This window comes from Oryctolagus cuniculus, chromosome 21, assembly GCF_051225735.1.
Source record: "Oryctolagus cuniculus isolate XC-2025 breed Fujian yellow rabbit chromosome 21, ASM5122573v1, whole genome shotgun sequence".
Classification (NCBI taxonomy): Eukaryota; Metazoa; Chordata; class Mammalia; order Lagomorpha; family Leporidae; genus Oryctolagus; species Oryctolagus cuniculus.
In genome coordinates, this window is record NC_142887.1 from 36194338 (window position 1) to 36219090 (window position 24753).

Genomic DNA, 24753 nt, shown 5'->3' on the forward strand with positions numbered 1-24753 from the left:
TGTTCAATCTCCATGTGTTTGCATATGCTCTAGGGATTCCTGAGTTGCTAATTTCCAACTTCATTCCTTTATGGTCTGAGAAGCTGCATGGTATGATTCTAATTCTTTTGAATATGTTGAGACTTGCTTTATGGCCTAGTATGTGGTAAATCCTAGAGAAGGTTCCATGTACTGCTGATAAGAATGTAAATGCTTTCTGTGTAGGATGAAAAGTTCTGTAGATATCTGTTAGATCCATTTGTGCTATAGTGTCGTTTAAATCTACTGTCTCCTTGTTGATCTTCTGTCCTGTTGATCTGTCTATTTCTGCGAGTGGAGTATTGAAGTCCCCCATTACTATTGTATTGGGGTCTAAGTCTCCCTTTAAGTCCCTTAACATATCTTTTAAATAAACTGGTGCCCTGTAATTAGTTTCATATACATTGATAATAGTTACATCTTCCTGTTGAATTGATCCCTTAATCATTATATAGTGCCCCTCTTTGTCTCTCTTAATAGTTTTTGTGTGAAAGTTTATGTTGTCTGATGTTAAGATGGCTATGCCCGCTCTTTTTTTTCATTTCTGTTGGCATGGTATATCTTTTTCCAGCCTTTCACTTTCAATCTGTATGGATCTTTGTTGGAAAGATGTGTTTCTTGTAAGCAGAAAATAGATGGGTTTCATTCCTTAAGCCAGTCAGCCAATCGGTGTCTTTTAACTGTACAGTTCAGGATATTAACATTCAATGTGACTAATGATAAGTGGTAACTTTGCCCTGCCATTTGCCACAGATATTTTCTAATATATGTTTTGAACTCCCTGTGATCTTTGGCTGTGAGGTTTCCTTCCTTTACCTTCTTTCATATTGATGACCGTGTTTTTGTGTTTCTGTGTGCAACACATCTTTAAGCATCTTTTGCAGGGCTGGACGAGTGGTGACAAATTCTTTCAATTTCTGTTTGCTACGAAAGGTCTTTATTTCACCTTCTTTCACAAATGATAGCTTTGCAGGATATAATATTCTGGGCTGGCTGTTTTTCTCTCTTAGTACCTGGGCTATGTCTTGCCATTCCCTTCTAGCTTGTAGTGTTTCTGATGAGAAGTCTACTGTGAGTCTAATTGGAGATCCTCTGAAAGTAATCTGACATTTTTCTCTTGTACATTTTAGGATCTTTTCTTTCTGTTTCACTGTGGTGTGTTTAATTACAGTGTGTCATGGTGAGGATCTCTTTTGGTCATGTTTATTGGGGGTTCTATGAGCTTCCTGTACTAGGATTTCTCTGTCCTTCTCCAAACCTGGGAAATTTTCTGCTATTATCTCACTAAAAAGGCATTCTAATCCTTTCTCCCTCTCGATGCCTTCAGGAACTCCTAGAACCTGAATGTTGGGTTTTTTAATAGTATCCTGTAGATTCCCCACAATGTTTTTTAGATTTCTAATTTCCTCTTCTTTTCTTTGGTTTGACTGTAGCCTTTTCTGTTCTCTGTCTTCTAAGTCCGATATTCTCTCTTCTGCTTCACCCATTCTGTTTTTAAGGCTCTCTAATGTGTTTGTCATTTGATCTATTGAATTCTTCATTTCATTATGATTTCTCGTCACTATCACAGTTTCATGTTCTACTAGTTGTTTCGTTTCATTTTGATTCCTCCTTAATATTTCATTTTCGCAAGAAAGATTTTCTATCTTGTCCATTAAGGATTTCTGTAGTTCAAGAATTTGTTTTTGAGAACTTCTTAATGTTCTTATCAATTTTTTGAGAACCGCTTCTGCAGGCGTACACCTTCCGGATAGGTTAACGCCGGCGAGACCTCGGAGACACCAGACGCGTTTATCGGCTTTTCAGCTTCCACTTTATTTTTCAGCAGACTTGCTTTACATGTCGCGAATGCCCACCCTGTTACCGGCATTCATTCACAACTCCTTCATTTACCACTCCCGCTTACTACTGGCGGCTCCCGCCTGTTACCGGCGTTCATTCACAACTCCGCCTTTTACCAGCGTTCATTCATCACTCCGCCTTTTACCAGCGTTCATCATTACTCCGCCTTTTACCAGCGTTCATTCATCACTCCGCCTTTTACCAGCGTTCATTCATTACTCCCGCCCACCGTCCACCTATTTATATATATTTCACGGAAAACATGTTACCAACTCAGCAAGAGTAAGTGTGGGAAACATGCAATAACAGGATGCTTAAAGTCAAAACAGGATCTTGCAATTAGCAACGGGCAGGGTGGAAAAAGCCCAGCACTAAACTTCTTGTGCTTGTACATGTCGGGAGGGGCACAGCTGGCCAGGCTGTCCCGTTCCCCGACATCTCCCCCTTATTTCTTTGCAAAATGGAGTGGTACTGTGCCTGTCTTAGGTGACCAAGAGCATCTATCGGGCTTACCCGTCATTGGCACATGAACATGAGGTGTGGAGGGAGCGTTCATGCCCTGTCTTAGGTTGCGTTGAAGACCTCTCAGAACTTACCCGTCTTTGACTACCATTCCAGCAGATTCAGCCACACCTGAATCTGTCCATTTTGCATGGGGTACTGGTTATTGAATGTTAGCTGGCTTGTTTAACCACCATTTGCGTATTAACAGCCCTTGCAAGATCTGAACAGTAATTGATCCTGTTATAAGCACAATAAGAGCCAACCCTATAATGGCAGCCCATTGTTTAATTGGATTCCAACTACCATTTAACATGCTACCCAAAAGACGGGACTGATTAGAGGCAAATGAAAAGTGGTTGTAGGGGTAAGTGGTAACACAAACTGCAGTAGATCGAATAACACAGGGTATGCCAACCAGGCCTAATCTTGCAATAAATCCGTTCATTAACAGCTGAATAGCAGTATATCATCAAGTGCCTGGGCGGTAGATCTTGTGATGCTATCAAGTATGGCCAGTGTGGAGGTTTGGCTCATGGCCATGCCAATAGCGGCCTAACAAGCTGATAACGCCACAATTACTGCAATGACGACCACGGTGACTCCAAAGTCTCTCCTGTGTTGAACAACCATAGAGAAGTCCTTCTCAGGCAAATACACAACTGGAGAGGGAGAGGTAGGGCTCTCAAGAGACCCCAATACTCATCCAGCTTGGCCATCGTCGGTGACAGTGGCGTCATTATTAGTAGGAGTAGGATCACGATCATCTTGCCACTCTATTGTTCTTGTCCGTCTTCTGGAGTCCAGATTGGATTTTTTTCTTCCTGTGGGAGAAAACAAACAGCGCCTCGTACCCTTCTTATTAATGGGTATGGGCCTTTCCATTTGTTATCTTGTGGGTCTTTCCACATAATCATTTTTCTAACGTGTGGCTGAGTTTCTGTCGGTTCATGGAGTTTATTACTATTGGGGGTCTGCTCCAAGATTACATGACGTTCTGCTGGGGTGAGACCATCAGCTTTTTTATTTAAAAAATTTATGGTAAGTAAGGCAAGGTTGAGAATGTCTTTAGGGGAACGGGATAGTGCCCCTATTCCCCCTTTTTGTTTTAATACAAAGTTTTTCAGATACAGATTAGTGCGTTCCACAACGGCTTGTCCAGTAGGATTATATGGGATGCCGGTTAAATGAGAGATATGAAAAGTTGCTAAAAGCTCAGCAAAAGCCTTAGAAGTATAAGCAGGTCACAAAGATAGGAGTATTCCAAGGAGAAGTAGATGGCTGAAGATGTCCTGCCCCTAATTGTTCCTCTACTAAGGTTTTTACAGCAGCCAATTTTTCTTCTGTAAGGGGCCACTGCGAAAACCACACTGGCTTAGAGGAGAGCCAAGTTATAGGGATTGGCTGCGGTGCGGTGGCCCCTCCTGGAAACCCAGTCCATGCCTGTCCTTTTCTCCTTTTGGACTAATGGGCGTTGTAATACCCTGTTCCCTAGCTCCCAGGCCTCCACCTTTATATCCCATTCGCGTCATGATGTTCCACGCAGCCTGTGATCCTTGTTGTTTTCCCTTTTCATTAGTCAAGGTAAGTCTTAGTTCCTGTAGGACGTCTCGTCCCCACAGGGTAACTGGCAGCTTACAGATATATGGTTGGAACTGTCCAGAATGGCCTTCATTGTCAGTCCAAGTGAGGATGCTGGCACTCCTAGGTGGAGCATGGGTAGTACCCAACCCTACCAGTGTATTCTCTGACTCTTGTGTTGGCCAGGAGGGAGGCCAGTCATCTGCGGCTATAATACTTACATCAGCCCCAGATTCTAACAAGCCTTGTATTGTTTTTCCCTGAATGACAAGAGGCCAAAGTGGTCTGTTTTCCAATGATAAGGAGAATGCTGCAAAATTACTTCCTTGTTTAGCTCTCTGATCTCTAATTTTTTCCCAGCATAGTAGTTGTGCTAGGGGTCTGTCATTATCTATGATAGCTGCACCTAAGGTGGCTTGAACGATAACTTTAGGTTTGCATGTGGGGAAAGTTACTATTGCTGGCTGAATTTGGAGTCCGTGCTGAAAATTAGTGGCTCGTCCAATCACTAGTCCAAAGCCAGTATTGGGAAGAGAATTTTTAGTAGGGGCTACATCAATGATTTGAGGACCCATAGCTGGAGTTAATATTTGAGACTCCGTTGGCCGCAATTCGAAACAGCTTACTGTTCCTGATCCCCCTTTTTTGATTGCTGGCACACCCAATTTTGCTTCGGGCCCCGGTGTGCTGGGGCCCCTCTCCCGTTTTTGACTCTTGGGGAATGGGGTTTCCTGCTCTATCAGTCTTAGAATAACAATCACTGGCCCAGTGATTACCTTTCCCACATTTAGGGCATAATCCTGGCTGTCGTTTGTTGGGTTTATGTTGTCTACATTCCTTTTTTACATGTCCAGGTTGGCCGCAAGTGAAACATTTGCGGTCACTCGCTCTAATGGCCTTAGCCATTGCCATAGCAGCATGAGCCCCAGAGGCAACATCATCCATGACATCTCTGCAAATTTTCATAAAGGTAGGGATGTCCTTATGTTGCCAAGGCCTTAGCGCAGAGCGACATGTCTTATTAGCATTTTCATATGCCAGTCGTCTCAGCAAGGGTGCGGCCTCTTCAGGAGACTCAAACAGATTGCCTGCAGCTTCATAAAGGCGGTTAATAAAATCTGCATAAGGCTCTGTTGGTCCTTGTATTATCTTAGTCAAACTGTGTTTAACTTCCCCTTTTTTTGGCACTACCTTCCAGGCCCTCAAGGCTATATCTCTTATTTGTTGTAATACCTCCCGGGGACACCGAGCTTGCACCGCTTCTGCATGGAATGCTCCCTCTCCATTTAACATGTCCTCATTCCAGGCAGGTTGCCCATCAGCTCGGTTTTGTGCCGCCTGAGTACGAGCTAGTTCCCTATAAGCGGCTGACCATAAGAGATAATCTCCCCCTGAAAGGACTGCCTTGCAGACATTTCTCCAATCTTCAGGGACTAGGCCCTGAGTGCCTAAGGTTCCTAGGATAGCTTTGGTGAAGTTAGCATGTGGCCCATAGAGAGTCACTGCCTTTTGCAATTCTTTTAATGCTGTGAAGTCAACCGGAGTCCACCCGCGATTTCCTTGGCGGTCTTCGGTCACTGGAAAGATCTGATGGGGGTTAAAGAACTCTGCCCAATTTGGTTTCAGGCGCCACGGTGGGTGGGGAGTTGAATCCCCAGTATTTATAAAAAAAGCGGCTTCATCGTCATTACAAGCACTTTCGTTTTCAAGCATTTGCCTTCTAGTCTGTTTCTCCGGCCCAGACTCTAAAACTATGGGCCTCATCTCACTGGAAGCATTGCCAGCAAAACAGCAACAGCACATAGGATGACGGGGTGGTTTGTAAGGAGGAGCGGAGGGCATTAAGGGCAACTCTGAGTATAGTGGAAGCGATCCCAGCGTCTGAGGATGTTTCGCTTTTGGTCGGGCTCCTCCGCTTGCTTCCATCCTTTGTTCCTCTATACTATCTCCTTTTTTGCTACTATCATGGGAGTCTTCGCTGAGCTCCTCCAGTAGTTCAGAGCCTTCATCTAAGAGTTCCCCGATCTGGTCATCCTCCAACTGTAAAGCAGTATCTATCAGATACCACAAGCGGATCACTCCCTCCTCAACTCCAGCGTTTCGCAATTCATGTCCCACCCGTCTCCACCGAACCTGTGATAAATCTCCTTCAACAAACCAAGGACAAGTTTTATATAGTATCCTCATAAAATTGCACACAGCTACACTCTTTACGGGCGTCCCTGTTGCCTTTAAAAGGCGGCTAATCAATAGGTGCATTTTCGTGGTGGACTGTGTGTTCCCCATTGTACCGCGGTATTCCTAGGCTTTTTCCCCTAGACTCCCATCTATAGACTTTTTTTTCTTACCTTCTTTCCACGTTGCAGCAATCCGAGTCACGGCACCACTTGCAGGCGTACACCTTCCGGATAGGTTAATGCCGGCGAGACCTCGGAGACACCAGACGCGTTTATTGGCTTTTCAGCTTCCACTTTATTTTTCAGCAGACTCGCGTTACATGTCGCGAATGCCCGCCCTGTTACCGGCATTCATTCACAACTCCTTCATTCACCACTCCCGCTTACTACTGGCGTTCATTCACAGCTCCCGCCTGTTACCGGCGTTCATTCACAACTCCGCCTTTTACCAGCGTTCATTCATCACTCCGCCTTTTACCAGCGTTCATTCATTACTCCCGCCCACCGTCCACCTATTTATATATATTTCACGGAAAACATGTTACCAACTCAGCAAGAGTAAGTGTGGGAAACATGCAATAACAGGATGCTTAAAGTCAAAACAGGATCTTGCAATTAGCAACGGGCAGGGTGGAAAAAGCCCAGCACTAAACTTCTTGTGCTTGTACATGTCGGGAGGGGCACAGCTGGCCAGGCTGTCCCGTTCCCCGACACGCTTCTTGCATTTCTTCTATCTCATCATCTTCATAATCTTGAATTGGGGTGTCTTTTTCATTTGGGGGCATCATAGTGTCTTCCTTGTTCTTATTACCTCGGTTTTTGTGTTTGTTGTTTGGCATATTGGAGATATTCTTTGGTTTCTTCACTGTGGTGTTTTTTCTTGTTATACTATGACTCTAGATTAAGTGGACTGTCTGTTTTTGATGGAGCCTTAGAGGCTTGAGATGGGTGTGGCCTGAGAGCTCTGTTTGGTTCCTCAGGGTTAAGGGTGTGCCAAAGGTGACACTCCCCGGTTAGGCATGGTAAATCTCTCTCTCTCTCTCCCTTTCTTTCTTTCTTTCTTTCTTTCTTTCTCTCTCTCTCTCTCTCTCTCTCTCTCTCTCTCTCTTTCTTTCTTTTTTTTCGATTCAAAAGGGAAGTAATTCCGCACAGCTGAATGGAATTGGAGGTAGTTAGCAGGCAAATGATATACCCACAGGAGCCAGAGATCAGAAGCTCTTTCCCAAGGACCACACAAGGAATCTGTCCTGCCCTCAGTGTGGGCTCAAATTCTCCTGCAGCCTCCCACTGGGATGCCAAGGTTACCGAATTGTAGCGTCTTTGGAGAGTACTCATGTGAATTCCATGAGTTCTCTCCCCCATCGTCTCTTTTTTCACAGTCTCAGTTCAGTAGCACCACACATTCACTAGGTCCTAATCTCCTGTTAATTCACGCCCTCCCCCCCAGAGTTAGGTTTTTCTGCTAGGCTCAGGGCCGGTGCAGACCTGAGGTCACCCTGCTTATGACGTATGTCCAAGATGGCGCCTGCTCTTTGTCTTGTTCGCCTTTGAGAGGTGAGCGGAGAAAGAGAAAGTTGTGTCCATATCGGTCACTTTCTCTCTCTCTCTCTCTCTCTCTCTCTCTCTCTTCTAGTTAGCCTGGTGAACTTTTCCCCACGGGGTCGTTCCCTCTAGTCTCTTTCCGCTTGCCTGCTGGTGTCTCAGGCTATTGAGGTTCGGCTCACCTTGCGTTCCAGTGCTGGTGTGTTGGGTCTGCAGCTGGTGTCCCGAACTGTGGGCTCCCACGCTCTCCATGCAGGTCCACTGTGAATCACTAGTTCCAGAAGAGTTTCCTCTGCTGTTTCTTCCCCTACTCTTCCTTGAACCTGCAGTATCTCTACTTTTATTAAACTGTCTCTCCCCGGACTATCAGTGTGCTCCCTTCCTATTCCGCCATCTTGCTGCCAGCCAAAAATGAATCTTGATGTGAATGGAATGGGAGAGAGAGCAGGAGATCGGAGGGGTGGGAATGGGAGGGAAGTTATGGGGGGGAGCCATTGTAATCCATAAACTGTACTTTGGAAATTTATATTTGCTAAATAAATGTTAACAAAATATTTATTTATTTAAAAGGCAAAGTTACAGGGAGGCAGAGGCAGAGGCATAGAGAGAGAAAGAGAGAGGGCTTCCATCCACTGGTTCACTCCCTAGATGGCTTCAACAGCTTGAGCTAGGCCATTGGAAGCCAGGAGCATCTTCTGGGTCTCCCACGTGGGTGTAGGGGCCCAAGGACTTGGGCCATCTTCCACTGCTTTTGCAGGCCATAGCAGAGAGTGAGATTGGAAGTGGAGCAGCCGGCCCTGCAGGCAGTGGCTTTACTACCCACTATGCCACAGTGCAGGCCCTGTTTTGTTTTGTTTTGTTTTTGTTTTTAAGGGAAAAGGCTTATTGCCCTTATTATCAGCTGGGGGAAGCCAAACAGGATGCCTCCCTGTGCAAGAGAGAATAACAGCCTGTACTGGGAGAACAGGTCTTATATAATTTTACAGAGGTAAGGAAGTGGGAGTGGCAAATCCTGTTAGGGTGGGGGTGGAGCTGATGCTTGTGATTAGGCCATTTGGTCACCTGACTTCTAGTAAGCCAGGCTTGGCTTAGGAAGACGGTACCATTTTACTAACATTCCCCCCTTTTGGTTTTTTATAAAGGGAGTGTTGTATGGGATTACATCGGCACCAAAAGTCCAGGAGGGGTGGAGGGATAATGACCTATCCTCTAGAGCTCCTTCCTGCTGATATGGGGCAATGAGTTACTCTCTGTTGGCATGGGGTTATGTCTGAAGTTGTTATGTCCTGGGTAAGGAGCCCAGTAGATCCCTGTAGTAGTGGCATTTGGTTGACTGCCTGGTTGCTGAAGACTTTGGTTCATTCCATCATCACCTCCTGTAAACACTGGAGGTGATTTGGCTATGAGGACCTTGGATGGTGTCAGCTGTGGTCTCAATGGACCTAGGGACTTCCTCTTGTAACTGTTGGAGTTGTTTTGGAGTTGGTTGGTAGAGATCACGTTGTGGCCCAAAGCTGTTCCTGAGATGACTACTGTGGAGAGGAAGGCTGCGAAGCTGATCCCAGCCAAGACTGGGAGAAAGGCTGCTTGTCTCTTGTGGGGAGAGGGGTTTGCCTATGGAACAATTCTGAACAATCATACATTAAATGGGGAAAGGGCCATCAATATACACGAGTTGGGAGCAGGGCCATTGATGTAAGAGTAGAGGCTATGATTACAAAGGAATGAGGCCCCACATGGGCTAGACAGGGTCTACAACAAAGGACAGAGTCATTATTAGAGGACCTAAGAGAGCTGCTTCTAAACCATGACTAAGTTTTCCAATTGAGAGGCAAATAGAAACTGACAGAAGGGGCTTGAAAATAATCCAGTGGGCTTTAAGGCCTTGCCAGTTATGAGGCCGAGACATGCCTATCTCTTCACATGGGAAGTGTGAACTTCCTTGGGGAAGGCACCCTATTGACTTATCTGGTCTGAGAGGAGAGCTGGCCAGATAAAGGCAGGTGGCCTAACAGGAAATTTACAATCCTGCCTGCAATGTTGTTGACCCTACTTGGCCGTCCACCCAGCAACGGTGGTTATTTTGGAAGCTGGGCAGAGTGAAGGGCTTTTCAGCTTAGAGCCAACAAGGTCTGCGGCTCTGATCTGGGCATCTGACTCCAGTGCAGTTCTGTCTCCAGGGACCCAATTCTTAGCTGGCAGAGCTAAGGGCTCTCCAAAGGCTGACTTCTGTGTCCCTCTGAAGCTCCAAATTTCTACATTGAAAACCAATGCCTTTTGCAGTAGACTGGCCTGTTGGGTCTCCTTGATGGCAGATCACTGTGTGAAGCAGCCATTAATTGGCCTGGCACCTGGCCTTACACTGCTCCTGCTGCCTAGCTTGCTCCTCTTCACCCCTTCCTGGTTTCTGGTAAAGGAGACCATGGAGGCAGCCTTTACGAGGATGCAAGTCAAGGGGGTGCTCAAGTCCCATCTCTAATCTCTGATGGTCTAAACTAGAAGTCTATGGTAGGTATAGTATGGGCCTTTCTCATCGAGATAACCATGTTGGGTAACACAGGATCATTACACTTTTGTGTCTGTAGCATTTTACATTATCATAAGTTAAAATTTAACACCACTCACATCTTGACAGTACCTGTAATATGATCCTAATAGCCTGATTAGTTGGTGTCTCTGCAAGATGAGAAACATATATCCTTTGATATTTCCAGGGGCTAAACTGAAAATATCAAAATCCAAAGAATTTGTAATTTTGATTTTTTTTGAATGCCTATCAAGGATACCAAGGAGATTCCAGCCCCAGGTTTTTTTTAAAAAATTAAATTTCTTTTCATTTTATTTGAAAGGCAGAGAGAGAAGTGAGAGAGACACACAGACTGGGGTGGGGTGGGGGGGGAGAGATATCTTTCATCTGCTGGTTCACTCCTCAAATCCTACAATAGTTGAGGCTTGGCCAAAGCCAAGAACCTGGAATTCAATCCAGGTCTGTGCGTGGCACTGATCCAAGTAGTCGAGCCTCACTGGGTACCATTAGCAGGAAGCTGGACTTGGAAGTGGAGTTGGGAATCTAATCCAGGCATCCTAGTAAGGGATGCAGGCATCTCAAGTGGTATCTCTACCACTGTGACAAAAGCCCACCCAATCTTGGCTTTACAGATAACTAAATTCTAGATCCTCATTAGACATCCAGCTGGAGCACCGATCAGGTAGCTGAAATGTAGGATTGGAGCTTGAGGTTATAGGGGCTTGAGATGAAGATTTGAGAGTTGCTGGCAGAGATAGTTGAACCTATTTGGATCTATCAGCTTGTAGATGCAGCTCTTAAATTAGTGACACCCAAGTAATGGTGACTTCAGACAGATGTGTATTCCTTTCTCACGTAGTTCAGGTGGAAGCTGGTACAGTGGCTCTGGGAATGAGAGACTCAGGTTCTTCTTACCTGTTTGTCCCACTGAGCTCAGGGTCTTGCCTTTTCTTCCATGGTCAAAAGTGGCTCATCACTAAAATATCTGTACTTTCAGCCCAAGAAGAAAGTGTGGGGGAAGCTAGAGCTGAAAGTACAGTAACACAGGTCTTTGGCTAAACACCCAGCTGCATACCGTAAAGTTTATGTTTCTATGGTCCCTTTCAGATAAGTGGCATGAAAGGTGAAAAAAGACATGTGACACGTGATTAATTTCTAGGTCCATTCGGTAAACATGTTTTGAACATCAATATGTCTTCACAAACTGAGTCACACAGCACAACGTTGTGAAGTCCAAATGAAAGGAGAGCCTTTTGCAAAAGGGGTTTCATGACTCTACAGACTGGCCAAGCAGGGTGAGAACAGAAGGCAGGAGGGCAGCCGTCCTCAATCAGGGCTGAGGTTGCCCCCCAGGGGACATTTGGAAAAGCACAGAGACAAGTTACATTACATTACAGTTATGTGTGTGTGTGTGTGTGTGTGTGTGTTCCTGCTGCTGGCATCTAGACAGAAGCCAGGGAAGATGCTAAACATTCCAATGCACAGGAAAACCCCAACTCCAAAGTATGATCCTGACTCAAATGTTGACAGCACTGAGGCTGATAAATGTACATTAGGAGGTTAGGACAATGGTCCCAAACTTTGTTGCACTTCAGAACCATTGGTGGAGTTTTAAAACAGTCCTGATGCCAAGGTCAAACCCACACCAATAAATGCAGACTATCTCAGGGCAGGCATCAGGTATCCATGTTTTTATTTTTAAAAATTAATTACTTTTCAAGAATTTATTCACTTGAAAGACAGAGACAGACAAAAAGAAGGACAAAGTTCCTATCCACTGGTTCATTCTCAAAATGCCTACAGTGGCTGGGACTGGGCTGGGTATGAAGCCAGGAGCTGGAAAACACAATCAGGTCTCCCTTGGGCAGCAGGAACCTAACTACCAAAGACATCTCCACTGCGTCCCAGGGCCTGCATTGGCATGAAGAGCCAAAGCAGGGAATCAAACCCAGGCACTTCCCAGTCTGTTTTAAATGGTCCCACGTGACCCCGATGTGAAACCCCAGTTTGAGAACCACCTGGTTAGGAGGTAACTGGCAAACTCTCTGAGAGAGGTTTCAACAATTACTAGTACACAGTGAGTCTCAACAAACAGTTGTTGCATAAATGAGTACATAAATGAATGACATCATGGAGGTAGAAGCAAATGGTTTAGGGGATAAGCTGGAGGCTGGGGTGGAAGTAGAGCTTTGAGTATAGATCACTCTTGGCAAACTCTGGCTCTACCGTAGCTGGAGGGAGAAGCAGACAGAGAGGAAGAGAGGATTTCCTATTTTTAGGTTGGTGGGGAGCGAGCATGCTTGTAGGAAGAGGGTGAGGAGTCAAGCGAGAGGAAAGGGGTGCAGATGGTGAGCAATAAGAAGCGTTGTTAGGGAGGGAATAAGATGAAGAGCCCGCTAGAGGCATGAGCTTTGAAAAGAGACACGTTGCTAGAGACAGAAGAGGACTCAGCTGGAGACACCCACTAACTGTGTGATGGAGGTGAGGGCAGGGGTGAGGCTGGGGGATTCTTGGATGCCTCCAGCTTCCCTTTAAGTAGGAGGTGAGATTTCCAAGAATGAGTCTGGTAGGGTTTTGGACTTGAGAGCTGAGTAGTCTTGGGTCAACTGTAGGGAAAACCATCATTAACAAGAGCTCAAGTCAGGGCCATTGTGATGCAGCAGGTCATACTCACATCCGATTTGGCTGCTGGTTTCAGTCCTGGCTGCTCCACTTCTGATCCAGCTCCCTGCTAATGAACCTGGCAAAGCAGCCGAAGATGGCCCAAGTGCTTGAGTCCCTGTCAACCATGTGGGAGACCTGGATGGAGTTCTGGGCTTTGGCCTGGCCTCGCCCCAGCTGTTGCGGCCATTTGGGAAGTGAACAAGTAGATGGAAGAGCTTGCTCTCTCTCTCTCTCTCCCTCACTTCTGTAACTCTACCTTTCAAATAAATAAATCAACCTTAAAACACACACACACACACACACACACACACACAGAGAAAGAGAAAGAGAGAGAGAGAGAGAGAGAGAGAGAGAGAGATACAATGAACTTAAAAAGCCCGCACAGTGCTCAGGTGAGGTTTGATTGTGAATCCGTGCCAGTCCTGTCAGCAGGATCTTGGGAGAGGGGAACAGGGCATTAGGAACTGTGTGGGGCGAGTACAGGAGGGACAGCAGAAAACCATAGAGGGAAGAATTCCTTGGCATTTGTTTGCAAATTTCCAAGTGGCTTAGCATAAGGTCTAGAACAATAGGAAATGTAAGTGAAATTAAGAGTGTTGATGGTTTGGAGAGGAGAGGGTAGAGAGATGTAGAGACACCAAGAGACTCAATGGTAGAGAAAAAGAAGAGGAAGTTCAGTGAGAACAACTTCATACGCTGAGATCTGGGAGTGAAACCATTTCAAATAATGATAGACTCTAATGCAAGGATTTCATTCCATTATCTCTTATTTCAACTCTGAAACTATGAGAAATACAAGTGAATGAATATTGTGTCTACTTACAAATTTCCAAGTAACTGACAGTGTGACCTGAATTAATCTGTATGCCACAACAAACCTGTCTAGGTCCCAGTCCATGGGGGTGGACTTATACTATCTTGGGAATTTCTGTATGTGCTCCTGGAGTGAGGATGATCAATAGTATCAGGCCACTGTATCTTCCACACACTCTTATAGGAATTCTACTCACATCAACATTTCAAGTTGGCTGTGGGAGTCCAGGAAGACAGAGTCTTTTTGGGTCATGTAAAAGTAAATATATGACTAAGAAGGAAAAAAAAAAAACCTTGCCGCACATATACCAATGTGATGGAGTTTTACCCTCACTTCCCCCATTCTCTCCATCAGCCACTGTGCAATAAAAAATCAGTAACATGATGATGTTCTGGAACCAATTACTTTGAAAGCTGAACCACAGGCTGTGTTTATGGGAGGACTCAGACTCTGCACACTATTCTGAGCAAAGAGGACGCTTGTTAGGGACTTGTAATCATCACTGAACCAGGCAGGGGAACCCAGGCCCCTGAACTCTGTCTTTCTGCTGTGTTCCGAGAACAAGAGTTTGGCCAACTAATTGCCCCATATGCTGGCTCTATTTGGAGGCTCAGCTGGGTGTAGTGAACTCTGAGAAGAGATGCATTCATTTTTAGTTATCTCACCAAATTGCTAATTCTCACTCTGGAGGCATAAATCACCATAGTTACTGTAATCCCAGGACGGAACGTGGCTCTTCGGGCACAAGGGCAGCAGCTTCTGCCACCACCAGAGCTGTCCTACCTGAGGCTCGGAGCTGGGGCACTGGGGAAGGAGCTGCACTTGGCTTGTTCTGCGGGGACCGCTTGGATGTGGGGTGCAAGGCATGCTGGGAACCCATTCTCCTTTACCTGGGAATTCCTGGGGGAGTAACTTCTGTGTAACATGGACTTTTGACCCTGGGCTTGCTGATTAGGTGTTGATCTGCTTGGTTTGCAAACAGAGTGTCAACAGAGCCTCAGTCCCCCTTCTCTCCCCTCTTCCCGTGCACACACTTCTTGGTTTGGCTTGGTATCTGAATCTCTCCAGAAGAAAGCCTTAAAAGTTCCTAAAGGATGACCTCAAACAAATCAGAGGCTACAAACAGAAGTGAAGGCCAAATACCATTAGAGAGAGAAAAAGCCCTACTTTTTCATCTATACTTGACATAGCGATCAAAATTTCTTTCTGTTTGAAGACCAAACTAGGCATGGGCGTTGTGGTGCAGTGAGTTAAGCCATGGCTTGCGACACCTGTATCCCTTATCAGAGTGTGAGTTCAAGTCCTGCCTGCTCTGCTTCTAAACCCGCTCCCTGCAAAAGCACCTGAGAAAGCAGTGGAAAGTTCATGAGCCCCTGGCGCCCATGCAGGAGACCCAGATGGGAGTCCTGGCTCCTGGTTTCATCCTGGTTCAGCCCTGCCTGTGGTGGCCATGGGGGGAGTGAACTAGTGGATGAAGACCTCTTTCCATCTCTCTGTAAGACTGCCTTTCCCATAAGTAAATAAATATTCATAAAAAGATGAAAAACACACAGATAAATGAAAATTCCTTGCCATTCCCATAGAAGGTAAGGAGGCAAGTGTGGGAGAGAACGTTTTCTTTACAAGTGCACATCAAGATGGCCTCTGGGTACCTGAATCTGTTTTTGCTGTGGCCTGATATTTTAAAGGCAGCCTTAAAGCGAAAGAGAACTCTAACAAGAAAAAGCCTGCTGAGGAGGAACGTCTTTGCCTTGGAAAACTTGGAGCCTAAAGCACTCATTATGATTGGTGGCAGGTTGATGCCTTAGAAGAGAAAGAATTCTAGGTCAGGAACATTTTGTGCAAAACTGAGCTGCACTTGGGCATTGGAAGATGAGGGCATTAGAAGACAAGTAATGGCTCGCAGCAGGATGGGCTGGCCCTCCCCCAGCTGCCCTCTGATTACAGGGAGCAGACCTGCCCTCATGCTTGGGCAGCAGTGTGGCAGCCACACATGAAGCCCTCAGATGAGTCCCCTGGTTCCTCTGTGATGTTTTCCGCTCTCCTCTCTTGTGAACCTTTCCAGAACCGACCACGGTGCCTAGGCACAGAGTAGAAGTTCAGTAGAAATTTCATATGTTAATTTGAACGCGGAAAGTGGGAATGAGAAGAGGGAGATCCCGCTTGCTCCCAGTCTCTGCAGCAGGGCCTCAGGTGAGGGGGCGTGGCCACTCTCACCAGCTCCCAGGCCCAGTGCACTCTCCTGGCATGAATGACAGCAGCTGTTTTCTGCAGTCACACACTTAGAAGCAAATTATTCTGACTGCGCCTTTAAGGGCAGAGGTGCCCCTCCTAAGACCCCAGTTTGCCTTTAAGGGCAGAGGTGCCCCTCCTAAGACCCCAGTTCGCCTTTAAGGGCAGAGGTACCCCTCCTAAGACCCCAGTTTGACCCCAGCAGGAAAGGCCCGGACTCTCTTGATTGCAGCAAGACTGCTTTGTTCTGATGATTTTTCCCACCAGCTCTCCCAAGATACCCTTAGATGACTTCTATCCTCTCCCCTGATTTAGGGTTGCTAAGAGGTTCAGTCCTCTCTTCCCAGCTGTCTACCTCCTCCCAACCCCCCAATTCTTACCCAAATGCCAGCATCTGGGAACAGACTCTGGGCCAGAGTAGAAACACTGCAGGGACGGCACTGTGGAGAAGTGGGTAAAGCCACCGCCTGCAATTCCTGCATCCCATATGAGTGCTGATTTGAGGCCCAGCTACTTTGGATCCAGATCTCTGCTATGGCCTGTTAAAGCATTGGAAGGTGGAGTAAGTCCTTGGGCCCCTGCACCCACATGGGAGACCTGAAAGAAGCTCCTGGCTCCAGATCAGCGCAGCTTCGGCCGTTGCGGTCATCTGGGGAGTTGAAGCAGATGGAAGACCTCTCTCTCTGCCTCTGCCTCTCTATAACTCTGGCTTTCAAATAAATAAATAAGTCTTTTTTAGAAAAGGAAATATTGTAGGAGTTGATGACTGGGTTGAACACACACTACCAATCTAGTGGGAATTGATGACTGGGTTGAACACACACTACAATCTAGCAATAGGCATAAAAGCAACACCGTGGTTACTACTGAAGAGCCAAAGTGACTCCATTTCAAAACAATAAAAAAGCAGCCTCCATTTCCCATAGCAGACCTGAGTCCTTGTAAAAGCAGGCATTCAGGCATTCTGGAGATATCAAAGCTTATCAGGGACAGCTAGCTCGGTAGACAAAGGACAGCACAGTAAAGACTGCTGAACAGAGTAACTCCCTGTACCAAAAACACAGGAGCTGTAAGCCCCCTGTGCTGTAAGCCCCCGCTGATGTAACCCTTCTTTTCCTGCTGATGTAACCCTTTTTTTCCTGCTGATGTAACCCTTTTTTTTTCCTTTAAAAACTCTCCCCCAAAAAAGACCGGGGCCTCACTCCTTCCTCCGGTGCACTGGTTGGTTGGATGGGGTCCCTGTCATGGCTTGTACTCCGGAACAAACCTTGCTTTTGCAGTTCGGTGTGATTGACTCTCTGGGGGTCTCTGTGGGGATCTAACGATCTGCGCACAACAGTACTAGAATGGTTATGGGAAATAATTTCTTACCCAGCACGGGTGGAAGTGTGGGTAGGGACAGTGTAGGCTGTTTTAGTGCCTTTTTGTGGCGGTAAAGCTAACCAATCATAACAAGCAATTACCGTTATCCGCTATTATATTAAACATACATGTAGTACTCAAAGCACAGTTAACAATACACACATTGGAACCTTGCCTGGTTCTCTTGAGAAGACGGACTCCCTGCGTGTAGACCGCGGTCGCCCTCTGCTGACGCAGGGCGGTAGCGCGCAGGGCGTGAGCGTTTCCGGGTGGGAAGCGGGCGAAGCTCTTTCTCGCCTCTAGAGGGCCCTGGTCAGCGCTCTCTGGAACCCGTTCTTGCCCGCCCTTCCTCAAGTACTTCCGGCCTGATCTCTATGATCCATCCGGTTTGCGGCTAGAGAAGTTCCTGAACTTTTCGACGTAACCAAAAGGGACCTGCGCCGACCCAGACGTGAAAGTGGGAGTGAGGCCGGCCGGAAGGAAGGAGGAGGAGGCTGGAGGAAGCTGTAGCCACGGCTGTGGCTGTGGCTACGGCCAGGGCCCCGCGGAAGAGCTCGCCAAACCCTAATAGCTGTCGTTAGTGTCGAAGGTGTGCACCGACTTGGACAGCCACTTGGGGATCAACGACCAGGATCTCGGTTAGCCGGGCAGGTCCCTACGGCCCCAGGGCTTGGGGTGCAGAGGAGCGAAGGAGAAGGGTGTGTGTGGGTGTGAGTCCGCTTCTCCAATTCACGTGGTCCTCGGCCCGGGGAGTGAGTCTGGGAGCCCGCTGAGCCGACCTGTTAGAGCTGTCCGGGAAGCCCCCGGCGAGCCACTCCGCTTGGTGTTTTTTTTTTTTTTTTTTTTTTTTTTTTTTTTTTTTTTTTTTCCAGCTGCGAATAGTTGAACAGCTTTAACAGCAGCAGCGGCGGCCAGGGTGGTGATGATGGGGGTTGCCGACAGTCGTTGGGCGCGCCCACTGTGCCACCTGTTCTGCCCAGCTCTCTAATTCCGTGTCTTCCTTGGTCTCAACGCCACGTTGTGAGATAGCAAGCACCAGTCGTTAGCTGTGAGGTGCAGACTGCATCTGGAGACTCGCGCAGAGTCCCTCGGAAAGTCTTGGGCCCTGGAGATGATGGGCGGGATGGAGGCACAGGTTGCTTGCTTTTGATAGGTGCTGTCATTCCCCGCCCTGTCACAGGAAGAGGACATAGGGAAGAGAGAATGGTTGTGCATGCGGAAGAGTTTAGAGGCTGGCCAGAGCTCCGTTGGATTTGTTCTGTAAATCAAGAGGAGGGAGTCGCTAAGAGAGCTGAATGGAAGGGTTTTGTGACAGGAAGGGGTCGAGGAGGATAGGTGTGTGACCTTGGGTTTCTTCTCTGATGTGAGATGAAATTTTCGCAGGGTTCCCAGATTGCACTTAGGAAGTTGCCCTTCAGCCAGTATATTTTAGTTCACATTTCTCTTGCCAGAGAGAGGGAGAGGTGTCTTCCATCTATTGGTTTACTCCCCAAATTGCTGCAACTGCTGGGGCTGAAGCCAGGACAGGAGCTCCACCTGTATCTCCCACATAGCTGGCAGGGGCCCAAGCACTTGGGCCTTCTTTTGTTGCTTTCCCAGGTGCATTAGCAGGAAGCTGGATCAGAAATGTAGCAGCCTGGACTGGAACCAGCGCTCACGTGGGATGCCTGCATAACAGGCAGAGGCTTAACCCGCTGTACCACAACGCTGGCCCTTTAACAGCTATTTTTGATAGTCCATTAATTTAACGATGCCCTCATTTAATAATGAACATTAAAAAACAAAACGTGGTCTTATGGTGCAATAGTTAAGACGCTGCTTAGATGCCCTCATCTCATATTCAAGTGCTGGGTTTGAGTCCCACGCCACTTCCTACAGATATGCACCCTGGAGGGCAGCAGGTGATGGCTGAAGTCCTTGAGTCCCTGCCACCCACGCGGAAGACCGAGACTGAGTTCCTGGCCCCTGGCTTTGGCCTAGTCCAGCCCTGGCTGTTGTGGGCATTTGGGCAGTGAATCAGCAGAAGATCTTTTGTCTCTTTCTCTCTTTCAAATAAATAAAAATCAGTTTAAAGATGAAAAAACTAATGATGGCTTGCAGTGTAGATACACTAATTATTGTGGGATAAGCTTTTTTGAGCATAGACTGCCTAATACCATGTGACTTAGTTCTGTTTCAACGTTTCCCCAAAGCAAGTGGGCTCTCCAGTCAGACGGCCTGGGGTCTGGGCTTGGGTTCCCCAGTTATCATTGGGTAGGTTGATGTCTCTGACTCTCAGCCTCTGATGTAAATCAGAGCGATAATGGCACCTGCTTATGAGGGCTATTGTTAGGAACATGAAGACAACCCATGGAAAGCTTGTAGCGGAGTACTCAGCCTGTGGCGATGTTCAAGAAGTATTAACCATTGAGGCTGTTATTAAATTATTGTTATGCATGAACTGTGTCTGGGACCTGAAGGGTGAGATAAATGAGACTTGGTCTGTCAAGGGGATTGGACAGGGTATTGCAGGCTGAGGAGGAGCCTGTGCTGGAGCCAGGGCGGGGAAGGAGGTCTGTGTGGCTGGAGTACATAGCGGCACGGGGCAGGGGCGGAGGATGAGGTGGGCATGGTAGGCCAGGACTTTGTAGGTGGCATTCTTTCTCTGTGCCCTGGGAGCTGCTGTGAAGGGTTAAGCATGAAAATGTTCCGAGCAGGGGAGTGGCGTAATCACAGCTGCATTGCCAAAGGATTGTTCAGGATGCCCTGCGGGCTGAGGTGGATGGGCAGGAGCAGACACGTGAGATGCTTCTAGGAAAGTTCAGAGAGGACGATGCCTTGGACGGGGAGGTAGCCGAGAGGAGGGTTGTACCTGAGAAATGTGATTTGTTGAATGCAGGGAAAAGGGGAATAGGATCTGTCAAAGGTGACGTCTAGATTCCTCCCATGAGCACCTGTAAGGGAAGATTGTGAATGCAGTCCTGGACTTGTGTCTAAAGTACTTGGAAACATCCTAGTTGAGGCATCAGGTATGCAGTTGAGTTTAAGAGCTCAGCAGAGGTCACACATGTGGTACCACTTGCTCTGTTCTTGTCCTCTCTCCCCACCCCTCGTTAGCCTCTGTATTCTTTACATGCTTTTGTGTTTCTGAGTGAGGGAGTGAGTGAGTGTCAGGATCTGAGACACCTACCTGCCATTTTGATTTCTCCCCTGGTACGTCTTGACGTAGCTCGAGGACACTACTGAGTCGTCTGTTTTCCCTCCCAGGGAAGGCAGGCAGATTGCTGCCAACATGAGGGGCACTGGGATGATGCCAACGACATCCCCGAGTGGAAGAAGCATGCCTTTGGGGGCAACAAAGCTTCTTATGGAAAAAAGATCCAGATGTCAATGAGCAGAGGGAAAGCCTGCCCATCTACAAGCTGAAGGAGCAGCTGGTCCAGGTGAGTGGCCCCTCTATGATGTACGGGGCGGGGGTGGGGGGGTGTCGGGGAGTTTCCTGCAAGAGGGATGGCATTTTATTTTAAAGCTGAAGTTAGCTGGACAAGTGTGTGCATGTTTGAAATGGCTCTTCCAAAAGGGGTAAGAAAATGTTTCTAAGTACTTTTAATAAATACATGTATTAGTGTACACATTTCTTTGTCCTCGCAAGGAAATACATCTATTTGAATTGGGGATTCAAGAGCAATTCCAGGTGGCAAAGTATTGTATTGCTGTGGTCAGTAATTGAAAACCGGGATATTTGACCAGTGAACTCACACAGGCAAGGATGTTATTTCAGGTACTGATTATAAGACCACCAAACCTTCCTTAAAGTAACCAAATATACTAGCTTCCAGTGATCTTGGAACAGTACCATGCATGTATCTAAGCAAATACAGATACATGCCCATGCCCATTCTGTGTGTTTATGGTTTTGGCAGCACATTAAATACACTATTCTGTATTTTTCCTTTTGATGATGTATCAGAGATAGTCCTTTTTTTAAATGACTTTAGAGCTTTGTTAATGTGGATATGCTCCAGCTTATTTAACTAGTCCTGTAGTAATAGACATGTAGGGTGATTATAATCCTTTACTGTAACAGATAGTGTAGAGTAGAAATAAGGTCACTTTTAAGGGAGAGGCTTTAGAAATTTAGGAGTGGTGGTGGGAAAGAAATATGTTTTATCTTTTAAATTTACTGTTGAATTCATTAACTATTTGTATATGTTCCCTTTTTTCGTTTAGTGTTAGAAGGTAAGCATCAATTATTTTACTCTAAAGTGATGTGTGGTACATTTTAATGGCCATTATTTATATTCTTTTACTCTCAGGCTGTCCATGACAATCAGATCCTGAATGTTGTTGGAGAGACAGGATCTGGGAAGACAACACAGATCACCCAGTACCTGGTGGAGGCAGGCTACACGTCCAGGGGCAAGATTGGGTGTACCCAACCCCAAAGTGTGGCAGCCATGTCTGTGGCCAAAAGGGTGTCAGAGGAGTTTGGTTGTTGCTTAGGCCAAGTGGTAATTGGGTAGCTACTCTAGAAGTGCAGGAAGGAAAGTGTAACAGCCTGTATCTCCTTATGTATAAAATGGGAGCGATACTACCCTTTTCCAAGCTTCTCCTGAGGGAGCAGGTTTCTTGTCATCCTCATTGATCTGTTCAGCATCACATCTGAGGTCGATCTTACTGGAGGAAGTCACTGTACATCTTGGTCAGATTCTTTTTTTAGAAGGTTTTTATTTAATGAATACAAATTTCATATGTACAGCTTTTAGGAATATAATGTTTCTTCCCCCCATTCCATTTTTCATTAAGATTTGTTTTTAATTGACTTTATATATGGAAGATTGGTCAGATTCTTATCTGTTAAGATTGTGAACAATAGTGTGACTGGGCTGACATCTCGCCTGGCAGTTGCAGGAAGGAGAGTTTGCGTCTTAGGTTTTCCACTCTGTTCTGCCTTAGGTGGGCTACACCATTCGATTTGAGGACTGCACCAGCCCCGAAGCAGTCATCAAGTACATGACAGATGGGATGTTGCCCAGGGAGTGCCTGATCGACCCCGACCTCACTCAGAATGCAATCATCATGTTGGACGAGGCACATGAGAGGACAATTCACACTGATGTGCTCATTGGATTGTTGGAAAAAGGTAACCAGTCTAGTGATCCTTCTGCCTGTTGGAGCCTGAATTCTGGGAATTGGACTGGAGTACCCATGTCCTTTGGGAGAGTCCTGTTTAGTAAGCCACGTTGCATTTTCCTTTAGACCATTCAGAAATGGCAAGACATGAAACTCATTGTCACCTCAGCCACCTTGGATGCAGTGAAGTTCTCGCAGTACTTCTATGAGGCACCCATCATCAGCATCCCAGGTCAGACCTACCCAGTGGAGATACTGTACACAAAGGAGCCTGAGACAGATTACCTGGATGCCAACCTGGTCACCGTCGTGCAGATCCACCTGACAGAGAAGCCAGGTGAAGGCAAGAGCGCTCTTCTCTCTTAGGCTCTAGATCCCAATGTGCATATCTTTTTTTGCTTAGCTTTCCAAAAATGCCTTTGAATGAGTGGTCCCTCTGTCTCAGGATTGCATGTTTAAGATGGTGGTGGTAGAACTATAAATAACGTGTACAGGGTTTAAATGTTCCAGTTTAAACATGGATAAATGATAACTTCTTGGTTTATTTAGCAGTCAGAATGTGAATGTTTTCTGTTCCATGGAGATCTATTCATGTTGCTGTAGCTTTTGTAGAAAATCCAGTTAGAGAGTAAATTATTGGATCAGTGTGTGGCACAGTGGATTAAGCTGCCACTGCAGCAGCAGCATCCCACTTCAGTGCTGGTTCGAGTCTCAGTTCCTCCACTTCCAATCCAACTCCCTGATAATGCACCTGAGAAGGCAGCGGAAGATGGAAGTGGTTGGGCCCCTACACCCATGTGGGAGACCAGGAAGAAGCTCCTGGCTTTGGCCTGGCCCTGCTCTGGCTGTTGCAGGCATTTGAAGAGAGAATCAGTAGATGGAAGACTGCTCTCTCTGCCTCTCCCTCCCTTCCTCCCCCCAACTCTGCCTTTCAAATAAATACATCCTAGTACTCTCTTCTCCCCATAGGTGATATCCTGGTCTTCCTGACTGGTCAGGAAGAGATCGATACTGCTTGTGAGATCCTGTATGAAAGGATGAAGTTGCTGGGACCTGATCCTAATCATCCTCCCAGTGTACTCTGCTCTTCCCAGTGAGATGCAGACCCAGATCTTTGATCCAGCTGCACCTGGCAGCAGAAAGGTAACACTGGGCAGACTGGAAGCTCCCGTGAGTCCTGGAGTCATGTGGTATGAGTTGTTTAAGGTGTTTGTGATTTTTGTTGTGTTTTAGAGAGTGGTTCAAGCAGTTTATTTAGGGAGGAGGGTCTTTTTCTCCTTCTTCATTTTTTTTTCCTGTTTATTTATTTTTTTTTTAACTTTTATTTAATGAATATACGTTTCCAAAGTACGAATAATGGATTACTATGGCTTCCCCCCCATACCGTCCCTCCCACCCACAACCCTCCCCTTTCCCACTCCCTCTCCCCTTCCATTCACATCAAGATTAATTTTCGATTATCTTAATATACAGAAGATCAGCTTAGTATACATTAAGTAAGGATTTCAACAGTTTGCTCCCACACAGAAACATAAAGTGAAAAATAATAGATGATTTTTTTTTAATGATGATGAAATCAGATCAGACCTATTGTCATGTTTAATCCCAGTGAGAGTCAAGTTGGGAGTTGATAGTTTCTTTTCTTTTCTTTTTTTTTTTTTTTTTTTTTTTTTTTTTACAGAGGATCAGTTTAGTATGCATTAAGTAAAGATTTCAACAGTTTGCACCCCCATAGAAACACAAAGTGAAATATATTATTTGAGTACTCGTTATAGCATTAAATCTCAATGCACAGCACATTAAGGACAGAGATCCTACATGAGGAGTAAGTGCACAGTGACTCCTGTTGTTGACTTTACCAATTGACACTCCTGTCTATGGCATCAGTAATCTCCCTATGCTCCAGTCATGAGTTTCCAAGGCTATGGAAGCCCTCTGAGTTCTCCGACTCTTATCTTGTTTAGACAAGGTCATAGTCAAAGTGGAGGTTCTCTCCTCCCTTCAGAGAAAGGTACCTCCTTCTTTGAAGACCTGTTCTTTCCACTGAGATCTCACTCACAGAGATCTTTTGCCAGAGTGTCTTGGCTTTCCATGCCTGAAATACTCTCATGGGCTTTTCAGCCAGATCTGAATGCCTTTAGGGCTGATTCTGAGGCCAGAGTGCTATTTAGGGCATCTGCCATTCTATGAGTCTGCTGAGTATCTCACTTCCCATGTTGGATCACTCTCCCCTTTATTTATTCTATCAGTTAGTGTTAGCAGGTACTAGACTTGCTTATGTGCTCCCTTTGACTCTTTCACAATAGCTACAAAAACAATCAAATACCTTGGAATAAACTTAACCAAGGACGTTAAAGATCTCTACGATGAAAATTACAAAA

General features: G+C 46.3%; 1 long non-coding RNA gene and 1 pseudogene across 4 annotated transcripts; one reads left to right on the forward strand and one right to left on the reverse strand.

Moving 5' to 3' along the window:
* Positions 1–1569: 1569 nt before the first annotated feature.
* Positions 1570–8089, reverse strand: LOC149119930 (uncharacterized). Of its 4 annotated transcripts, none has more exons than XR_016227513.1 (3): positions 7844–8089; positions 6291–6371; positions 1570–3185 (listed from the first exon to the last, which is right to left on the reverse strand). It is a non-coding gene; the product is annotated as an uncharacterized LOC149119930 (long non-coding RNA). The 4 variants fall into 4 exon arrangements; XR_016227516.1 differs by lacking the exon at positions 7844–8089 and adding an exon at positions 6507–6804; XR_016227515.1 differs by lacking the exon at positions 7844–8089 and adding an exon at positions 6465–6803.
* A 7214-nt stretch (positions 8090–15303) lies between these two features.
* Positions 15304–24753, forward strand: part of LOC149119931 (ATP-dependent RNA helicase DHX8-like) — a 45401-nt pseudogene continuing 35951 nt past the window's right edge.